The following is an 8,739-nucleotide window of genomic DNA, read 5'->3' on the forward strand; positions in this document are numbered from 1 at the left end:
CAGGCGAGTGCGGGACAGGACTGGGTTGACAACCGGCTTTGACTCCCGGGCTCTGGCTCTCCTCCTTTTTTTTTTTTTTTTTTTTTTTTTTTTTTATCTTCCCCATTTGTCTCCTTTTCAAGAGCAGCCTGCCCTCCACCAGTATCTGGTCAAATCAGGAGCTTGCCTTACCTGAGTCGGCGGCCCCCAACCTACTCCGAGTCACCACTTCACTGAAGGCTGTGATTTCAAAAGGGCTCCGGTAGAGGAACCTGTAACACGGTGCTGCCCCCTAGTGACATTTGTAAGCATGAACAGTGGAGCGGCTGAGACCGGAGGTCACTGCTGCCCCTTGTTGCCCAGATGTAAAAGTGCAGCCTGTTTGTAGACCAGCGGGAGCGGCTGCTTCTGCGTGAGGTGGAGATAGAGATAGCCAGTTTTTGTTTGTTTGTTTGCTTGTTTGTTTGTTTGCTTGCTTGCTTGTTTGTGGTTATTGGTTTTCTAACTGTGCTGAGTGTATTATTTAATCATTAGTCCCTGAGCTATGTTGCCTTGTCTGTCCCCTGGATGACTGAATCGTGAGAGCCTTCTCCTATTGACCACACTGCATAGCTAGGAAGACCTTTGTCAAGCACAACCATGGCTAAGTCACTCTGCTTAAACTCCTCAGGGACCTTGAGATAACCTTTCACTCCACTGGACCAGATCCCCTCGACTCCCATACCTGCTGTGTCTTCCAGATCATCTGTGTGGAGACACCACAGATGGCTGGGGAGTCTCCTCTTGGCCAGATTCTCCACCTAGACCATTCTCCAGGTTGCCTGCTCTGACCTGGATAGCTCTTGCTATTCCTTTTGACTCTCAGTCTCATTTTTCTGTGAGGCTAAACTCCTCTGGCTTCCAACTAGATAAAGAACCAACCTATGTGGATATTGTTTGGCAGGGTTCAAAAGTCAAGGAGAGAAAGGATGCAGGGATCAGAGGGAGGATGGGATAGAGCATGCAGCCATGACTCAGGCTAGCCTCACAGTCTCTGCATCTCTGGGGGATGAGGCGACAGATATTATCATATAATGTCATCCAGGGAGCTGACACAATTTTACCAGGGTCTTATAGTTAGTGTGTTGTGGGCCCAGGAACTTTTTCTGGCTCTAGAAACTTGCCCTTGACCTCACTATGTAGGCTGAGGGGGCTGGAATAGGAGGGGGACGTCAGTAGAATGTTTCTAATAAGGGCTGCTAGAGAGTCTTGATGCTTTCTGAAATATTGGTGTTCTTAGTTCCTGCTGTTTGACCTTAGCTATAAGTTAGACTTTGTCTGAAACTCTGCAACAGTAGAAAGCCCCACTTAGGGGGCTGTTGTCTATGTATCAGCTGATTTGATTGTCACAAGGACGTCGGCGATAATTGTGTCAGGGTAATGCTAGCTGCCTTACTAAGCCAGGCAAGCATTCTGTCAGGATCGTGGCTTCCCTCCACATGATGCTCCTGGCTGCTTATATGGAGACCCACCATTCCCCAGGGCACAGAGTCCTCTGCGCCTACATTCCAGACAGAGATGGAGAAGTCCCCCTACTCCCTAAAGGCTATGCCTGGAACCCACACTCTAACTTGCACGCCGGTGGTGACACTCATCACACAAGCACTTGTAGGTGTAAGGGAGGCTGGCAAATGTACTGTCTTGCTGGGCAGGTGTCTCCGAGTCGACACTACACTGTGGAGTCTTTGCTAGATTAGGGTGACAACAAGACTCTTGTTAGCGATCTGTTTAAGCAGCTTACTCGGCTAATCAGGACTCTGCAGGCTGTTTGTGTGGGACACTCCCGCCACAGGCCTGCTGAGTGGCCAGCAGGCCACTCTCTGGCACCCTTGTCCCTTCTGGCTCTCTGCCATCAGATTGCATGCTTGCCAAGAGTCTATTGGGTTTGTTTCCAAACTGGCCTGTGCCAGTCACATTGGCCTTTGTGAAGAGGCGATTGGATTAGCGACCCCATAAGCTACTAAAGTATGAGCACAAAAGGAACAGATTTGTTTCCTAATGAAAACTCAATAAAGACTTGTGGTTTAAAAGCTACTTTAAATTGGGCGTGGAGGACACAACTCTGAAAGTTCTGGAAAGAACTATCCAGGAGGCAGCTAGAGCGACAGCTCAGCGGTTAAGAGCTTGTGCCGCTCTTACAGATGTCCTAGGTTTGATTCCCAGTGTCACATAAAGTGGCTCACAACTGCCTGTAGCTCCAGCTCCAGGGGCCCGATGTCTCTGCAGGTGCACACACATGAGCACATACACACATGTACACACATGTGCACATACACATGTACACGTGTGCACACACATGTATGCACATACACACATGCACATACACATATACACACTTGTACATATACATATACATGCACATAATACACATACACATGTACACATGCACACACATGTACACACATGCACACACATGCACACACGTGTACACATGCACACACATGTACACACATGCACACACATGCACATATGCATACACACGTACACACACGCACACATGCATGCACACACACACAATGCACACATGCACACATGCACATAAACATGCTCACATATGCATATACACATGCACACATATGCATACACATGCACATGCATGTACACATGTACACATGCACACATGTACACACATGTACACAATTAAAATAATACAAATAATGTTTAAAAGGAAAAGAAAAAACAAGAACGTAGAGAGAGTCTGCACTCCTGTTCTTCCACTAGGGGCCTGCCAGTTCCTGGGTGTCCTTCACTTATCAGGCAGGAGCAATGTTCGAGGCTCATGAACAGGACTAAACTCAAGGAATAGATTGGAAAACAAGGGTTTGTTTTTAACTGAATAAAGTCTTCCAGGTGCATTCCATTTTAAAGAACTCCGTAGAGGCGGGGTGTTCATCTCTGTGTTAGCTCTCGATTCTCTGATGTGCTCTGGGTCCAGGGTTCTGTTCTTACCATGCCATTTTTAAAACTCTCATGAGCCAGGCATGGTGTTTTGTACCTGTCGTCCTGGCTACCTGGGAAGGCAGCAACACAGCTGGTGTTGCACAGTGAATTCAAAGGCCAGCCTTAGCAACTTAGCAAGATCCTGACTCAAAACAAAATAGAGGGCTGGAAATAAGACTCACTGGTAGAGGGCCTGTGTAATGTGAGAGTGAGACTCAGGACTCAGTCTCCAGCATATCAGAAAAAAAAGAAAGAGTCCCACTGCTTGAGTAACTGATTTGCCTCTAGTTCCAGCTCTGGTGCATATATGGGCTTTTACAGGATCATTATCCCCATTTCACAGGTGAGTAAACTGAGGCCCGGGATAACTGAAGATTAAAACCAGCATTCAAATCCAGTTTGTAAGTAGCTTATGAAGCAGATTTCCATATTGGTTTTTCATTAAGTCTTTAGTTTCGTTAACCCAGTCTCTATTCTCTCCTTTCCCATTACAAAATAAGTTATTATTACATTTTCTTTTGACACAGGGTTATACTGTATAATCCCACCTGGTCTGGAGCTCTCTTTATACACCAGATACCCCTGCCTCTGCCTCCCAAGGGCTGGAATTAAAGGCATGTACCACCAGTCTAACCTGATTTTTTTTTTAAAGATAAATTTTTAAACAAAGTTTTAAAGATTTATTTTTATTCTGTGTATGGATATTTTCCATGCATGTGTGTATGTGTGTGCCTAGTGCCCAAGGACGATGTCAGAAGAGGGCCTCAGGTCCCCTGAAACTGGAGTTACGGTTGTGACCTGCCTTGTGGGTACTGAGAACTGAAACGGGCCTTCTGCAGGATCAGGGAACAGGGAACACCTATAACTGTGGGGCCAACTCGCTAGCTCCAGAATTTAGATCTGAATTTCTAAGCATAGCTTAATTATAACACATTTGAATATAAGTGGCCACATATGACTGGGGGCTAAAGCACAGCGGATCTGCTACATGCAACTTTTTTTTTTAATGTAAGGATGGACTTTATTGATTGATTGATTGATTGATTAAAAAATCTTTTTAGGACTACAAATTACAAAGGGGAGGCAGATCACTACACAGAATCTAATGAATACATTTGCCTGTGCATAAAACTTTATCAAAATCATTCATTTTACAACTTCACCCCACCCACCAATGTTTTCGCTATAATGCTCTTAAAGTTACTATACCTTTATTTCAAATTATATTACATGTTACTCTTTCAAGATAAACCTCCTGGGACAGTGGTACCCACTAGTGTGGAGGTGACTATGATTCATTCTCTCTCTGTCTCTCTCTCTCTGTCTCTCTCTCTCTGTCTGTCTCTCTGTCTCTGTCTCTCTCTGTCTCTCTCTGTCTCTCTCTCTGTCTGTCTCTCTGTCTGTCTGTCTGTCTGTCTGTCTGTCTCTCTCTCTCTCTGTCTCTCTGTCTCTCTCTGTCTCTCTCTGTCTCTGTCTCTGTCTCTGTCTCTGTCTCTGTCTCTCTCTCTCTCCCTCTCCCTCTCTCTCTGATTCTCCAGGATTAATGCTTGTCTTCCTGGCCAGAACATTTGGAACACCCCCTACCAAATCCTGTCATCATCATTCTTTGGTTAGCAATCATGTCCTGCAGACCAGACCCCGGAGTGACAGTCAGGCTGCAGACAAGCCACATCTGCTCTCTAGGGAGCTTCTGATGATGTCCCCTGGGGTGAAAAGAGTCAATTCTGTTAAAAGGAACACAGAGGGATCTTATTAAGGGAAACGCCTGAGCCTGCTGGCCTTCTGGAAAGTCACTGAAGTGCATCTTAACTGTAAAAATCAATTGCTTATGATACCAAAGCCTTTCGGAACAAGCAATACAGAGGGCACAGGGGAGACACCGGTTGGGGGGGGGGTGCTGAGATTTGCTGGCGAGGCTCTGGGCACATTTATTTGATCCGTATAGGAATCCTGTCAAGTCGATATTCCTACCTACCTGCTGAGGCAGAGATGGGCAAACTGAGGCTCAGAGAGGTGTAGACACAAGTCTAAGATGGAACCTAGCCCCTGCTCACTCAGATAACTAACTACTCCATCCTGGGCCCTTGCTCACCACCTGTTCTTGTGTGACCTTAGATGCTTCTCCTCTTATTCAGGGCCCAGGTTTCCTCTCCCCAACGTGGGAGTGGCAAAGGCTTCAAGCTTTTAAGGCGCACCCAGGCTTCACTGAAGGGCCATGGGTACCTTTCGAGCACCAGGGAACAGAGGAAAATCACAAGGTCTCCTCAGGTTCCGAAGGTGGGGGGAGTGAGGGTAGACAGTATGGGAGGGAGTGAAGGGGGAGGGAGCTGAAGGGAGTGCCTTAGGGAGTTCTGTTTTTGGTGTCTACTCAGCAGATGACTTTCCAAGCTGAGAAACACACATATACAAACTCTAACCTCCTCTTGCTTAAAATAGAACTGCTGAACCAAAAATGCCAAGCACAGGGAAGTGTCACCTGCCTGCCAGGGCCAGACAGCACCTCCATGGCCCCATTTATACCCACTCCAGTGGATGGCACGTCTCAACTCTGTGTCTCAGAATCCTTACAGCGGAGAGCGGTGGGGTAGCTCCATCTACCAAGGCTCTTGCAGCCATCCTGCAGATAAAGAAAGCAACGACCGCAGGGCTCACGGAAGGGTGATATGGCCAAGGGTGACTTGCCTAACAAGCATGGGACTCAGGCAGCCCCACGTTCAAGTCCCGTCTCAGCCATGACCACAGGGACTTGGCAGGTCAACACCTTCTCTTTGTCGGCTGTAGAGGTGACAATATTCTAATGCCCAGCACACACTGGGCTCCAGAGCCCCTGGCCTCTCCTCTGTTTCTGAAAACAGAATTCCTGGCATCTGCAGACAATTTTGAAAAGGGAGGAAACAAGACTAGCAGCTCAGGGGCATGCCACGGCTTCTGTAGCATCTGTGTCTGTAGCATCTGTGGGGAGGAGCATGGGTGTCTTGGGTCTCACGTGGGGAACTGAAGCACGGAGAAGTGGAAATGTTCTATCCGTGGACACTGGAGTAGAACATGAGGGGGTAAGAATTCGAACTCAGGTCTTTGTGGACCTCAGCTGTGCTCAGGATCATCCACATGAACTGCACCCCAGCCCCCTCCCCTGCCTTGACCAAGCTGTTTTCCAAGCCTGCTTGTCTCCACAGGCTCTTCTCCAGCCCTTGATTGGTGGAAGGGCCTGGTGCCCTGCTCCCACCCTTAGATTCCTGCCCAGGTTTCTGTCTCTCTAATGCAGAGAAGAATCAGAAAAAAAAACAAAACAAAACAAAAAAAACCAAAAAACCAAACTTGCGGATGCCCTTACTAAAAATAAAGCCGTGGCAACTGTGCTAGCTCTTCCGCATCAGCACCCTGCTTCTGGGCCACTTGGCTGCTATCCTGACTCTCAGGGGGTGAAGGCAAATCTTTCCCTATAGGCACTGAGCCCCAATTCTGCCCCGAATTTGAGGTCTCACAGGCCACAGGCCACTCCCCGTGATTCCAACAGTGGTTAAATACTACTACACAAATCCTCATGCAGGCTTCTCCATTCACCCACGGCAGCTGTCAATCATCAAAAACATGGAGATTTACCCCTATCTCCCACTCCTCTCCAAATTACCTTTTGGGGCTCAGTCACTAAAGTGCTTGCTGCACAGCAGGAGAAGATAAGATTAATCCCTGGTATGCAGTTTTTAGTCAGGTATGGCAGCACAGGCTTATAGTGCCAGCTGAGGAGGTCAGGAGGGTCTCTGGGGCTGGCCGGCCAGCTATTTGCCTGAATTGGAGAGCCCTGAATCCTAACAAGAGATCTTGTTCCAAGAAAATAGTAAGGTAGATGGTTCTTGAAAATTAATTCAAAGCTGACACGTGGCCTGTGCCCCACGTGTACACTTGCATATCCACATCCACCTCACCCCTCCAAAAGAAAAACTTTTTGGTTCTCTTGACCCTGGGCTAGAATAAAGGTGCCTGTGTGTCCCCGTTCCTTCGTGGAGACTACGTAAGGGACCTGCCTTCTTCCTACTTCAAGCTTTTGGATGTCACCTGCTTTGCCTCATCTTGGGGTCCTTCCTCCAGTGATCAGGGTGACTTGCTCATGCTGCCAATCTGTGGGCATTTCTCTCCTGCCTTCATCTTCTAAGCACAGGAGCCCTCATGGTGATGCTGGACCCACCGGAGACTTGAGATCATTCCCACGCTGGAGCAAGCTCAGCCTCCACAGCTTCCCTTTGTCTGGCAGCTAGATGCATTCACAGATCCCAAGGATGCGGCATGGGCATCCCTAGGGGCCGTTCCTCTGCTACTGCAGTTCCTTAAGAGTCAGAAAGGAAAACAAACAAAGAAGCAAACAACATTCCGGTGACTGTGAAACTGAACCGATCAACACTCAAGAAGCAATGGAAGTGGCTGCTCTTAACTTGCACAAGCAAGTCCTCATCTGCCGCTAGGTGTGAGCCTCGTGCACACAGGTCTGAGTGCTAGACACGGAAGGATGATCCTCGGGGTGGGGCATATGTGGAACTCGAGGGTTTTACTGTAGAAGAACAGAAGATGGCCGGTGCTCTGAGGGAGAAGTTCAGAGGAAAACACCCAGGGTGGTGTCAGGAAACAAGTCCAACTGGGTTGAGAGTGGCAGAGTGGCCAGGGTGTGAGCCAGCTGAATTGGGAGAATATGTCACTTCTGCTGGTACCTGGCCCCTGGCAGAGAGGCAACAGATGTTGGCAGAATGGGAGGGGGAGAAGGCTGTAATGAGTCCCACAAGAGTTTACAGCAGGAACTGAAAGTTGAGGGTGGGCAGGGCAAGCAAGGGTGAAAGGCTGTGGGGATTGGCCTCAGTAGTCACGATGATAGAAATGCATGCCTCGCTGGAGTAGACACCTGGGAAGGGCAGCTGTTGCCAACAGCTTCAGGCCAGGGTAACTGGCACTGCGCCAGAGGTCTTTATACAGGACCATATGTAGGACTCTAAAAAAGTCCTACATTTGGAGAATGGAGACAGTAGTGGGTTCCTTGCTCTTTCAAAAGTGGGGTCAATGGAAGGCTTCCCAAACACCTAGCAGCCCCAGTCATCCCCTGGGCTCATCCAGAGTCCATCCCTGTATCTCCATGCCCAAATCCACCAGTAACTCCTGACCCACGAATCAGGGTGTATCAGCCTCGGTGACAGATTGGCCTCTGAGTCTCAGACCCTGACATATGGATCAGATGTTCAGAACAGGCGGTCCTGGTAGCAGACAGCTTTGCTATGCTCTTTCGTGGTGTTACGTCTGTTCAGTCTGCAGGCAAGGGAAAGGGTGTGGCATTGGGTGGGGGGCAGGACTTTAGAGATCAGGCCTGGGAGTTTTGTGTGTCAGTTCTGCAAGAATCCACTGACTGAAGCTTGGGTTGGTGAAGTGTCTTGATACCAGGGACCTTAAGCATCAAGGCTTGCTGTATTCCCAGCTGTCTAACATATCCCAGAGTCATCTGCTTCTCTTCATCTGTTATTGAAGGCTAGTCCCCCTGAGCCCATATCTGACTGACACCATTCCCCTGGCTGGTCTCCACTCAGCCACCTTTTCTCTTCCATGTGGCAGTCATTTAGCCTAGTCTGGGTTTGAACTTCTAGTCTCCCTGCCTCCACCTCCCAAGCACTGAGATTCTAAGTGTGGACCGCCATACCTGGCTCTGATGCCTGGCTCTGATGCCTTTGAAAAGAGAAGAAAGGAGAAGAGAAGAGAAGAGAAGAGAAGAGGAGAGGAGAGGAGAGGAGAGGAGAGGAGAGGAGA

Source organism: Mus caroli, chromosome 2 (assembly GCF_900094665.2).
Source record: "Mus caroli chromosome 2, CAROLI_EIJ_v1.1, whole genome shotgun sequence".
Classification (NCBI taxonomy): domain Eukaryota; kingdom Metazoa; phylum Chordata; class Mammalia; order Rodentia; family Muridae; genus Mus; species Mus caroli.